This window comes from Aplysia californica, unplaced genomic scaffold (genome assembly GCF_000002075.1).
Source record: "Aplysia californica isolate F4 #8 unplaced genomic scaffold, AplCal3.0 scaffold00229, whole genome shotgun sequence".
Classification (NCBI taxonomy): domain Eukaryota; kingdom Metazoa; phylum Mollusca; class Gastropoda; order Aplysiida; family Aplysiidae; genus Aplysia; species Aplysia californica.
In genome coordinates this window covers 927,175-929,599 of record NW_004797499.1, presented here as the reverse complement: position 1 = coordinate 929,599, position 2,425 = coordinate 927,175, and positions in this window count along the sequence as shown.

Sequence of the window (2,425 nt, the reverse complement as noted above, 5' to 3'; positions counted from 1 at the left end):
TATTGTGCATAATTCTATGTCATAACCCATTTCTTTGACCTTGGTTTATTTTTCTTCTTCGGTCAACCCTCTCTTACAAAAGTGTCCCCTCCCTTCCCCTACTCTCTTTTTTTTTGGGTTTTATTTTCGCTTGTTTTTCTTATTTTAAGGAACCTTTTCAGAGAAGTCAAAAACAGAGCCGTGCCTTGCTGTTCGGGGGCTATATCATTGAAGGCAAGGAAAAAAACCCACTCTATTCTCTCTTCACTTGCATTTTGTTGGGCTCTTTTTGGTTTGTTGTTTACCTTATAACACTGAAAACACACTTTCAATTCTATTTGTAAGCATACCTGAACTATTAATTGTAACTTATTCCATAGAATAAATACATATAATAATCTAAGTTTGAGGCACCAGAAGCAAACAAAATGTAAAAAAATTTTTTTTTAAAATCGAAAATTGTTTTGTTTATTGAAGAAAGACACCTAACAAGTTGCAATTTCGAATCTTTTGAAAAACCGATGGAATAAAGAAAAAGAAATACTATTAAGGAAAAAAGAGAAAAAAATTGAGCTCTCTCGGGCTTGAAACTCTCAAACGCGCTTTCTGGCCAAGTTCAGGAGCAATTATGCCAGAGTGGGTGTAGTGAAGATCCCAAGACACGGGAGGGTGCTGATGAGTAACTGTCATTATTATAAGAGGCTTCCAACTTACGCTGATGTTCTACGTGGTTGCTAACTGTAAAGGACGACAATGGAAATACATGTGCTCGAAAATAACTTTCAAATTTGCGTCTCAGACTGTCAAACCGAACATCCCACTCAGTCCGGAGGTAGAGTGCATTGGAAAACAGAACACGGTAAAAACAAGTTCAAAAATAAATTCGAATAGAACTTTTTACATGTAGTTTTATTTTCCCCTACTCTGAAAAATGTGACTTTGTTCAATGTATGTTTTTCATTGTGGTCTTCAATTGTCTTCAACAAGTGAACAAACCCTAGGCAGGCTTTCGTGCTTCTGCTTTTAACTTTCCTGCCAACTACGGGTTGGAATGCGCCATACGAAACTACATACAAAATGAACTTGCTGGACGTTGCTTGAAAGCATGAACTTTTTTGCTTTTTTTTTTTTTACTATGAACTTGTTCCCACGCATGATATTCTAGAACCGTCAAGTCTTTCCATTGGAAAATAAATTGTTACGCATCCATTGATTTTAATCTCGTTCGTGGTATATTTTCTTGTAATACAAGAAATGATGGCGTTTTTGCTGTTCTGATCCTTCTTGATGGTAAACAGAGAGATTTTGTTTTATTTTGAGGATTTGGGATTGTTTTGTATTCCAAATTTGCAGTTTTGTCCCCGTTTGTAAGGACATTTTTGGAAGGGCACAGAAGGCCACCTATTCAAATATGATTTACTAATTTCTTCCCTTTAGTTTTCGAACATTCATGAACAGGCAATGTCATGTATGTATAAGGCTATGAAAGCACTTGAATTTGGTTTTCCAATCCCATAACTGTTTCTCGAAAGCTGATTCTTTTTCCCCATGGCCCTAGGGTAGTTTTATGGGTACACCCCTGCTTGTTACTGCAAGCTGAGCTGATCTCATCCTCGAAACATGTATTTAGGATTCTGTGACTCAAAAGAGATTTGCATAAACTGGAGCAATGCTTTTTGGACCGCAGGACACCATGTAGTTTAGTCACTTCCCTGCAGACAACTGTGCATCTTTTCCCGGGTCATGCATCTTCCGACTTACTCTCAATGATACGCAATTACATCTCATTGCCCATTCCGTTTGCATACTTTGATCGAGATTTAACAATCTCCTTTGGATTTGTAATCCCTCTCACTGCTGAAATTTGTTTCAGTGGATAAGTAAGTTGCGTTATTTTGCAAGCGTATTAGATTGATTTTTACCCCCAGCACCCCCTTTTCCCCTCTTTGCTATGCCCTATCTTTTGTCTTCGGTTGGTTTTTGCTCAATGTCTTCTCTTGCATTCTTCGGAGGTGTTTCTGGGTAACTTGGAAATTGATGGATAGCAATGTATATTTGTGGTTTAAGATGCTCAGTGGCCAAGATCCTTTTAGGAAATTCTACTCTTTACTTCTTGGTTTCTTTTGAAGTGTATGATCACCGTAATAATAACGTGTATGTAGTCTGGAGATGGCAAAGACAAAACTGGTAGTCGGACACACATAACGATAAACACGCAGTTAGGCAAAACAACAAAACAAAACAAAAACCCAAACAAACAAACAAAAAACAAAAAAAGACCAATCAATAAATATATAAACAAACAAACAAATAGATAAACACATAATAAAAGAATGAATAAAGGAATAAATAAAGGCACAAAGGAAGGAATAAATAAAGGAATATAGGAATAAAAGAATAAAAGAATAAATTAATCAAATAATTAATTCAAAAATAAAGAAAGAAA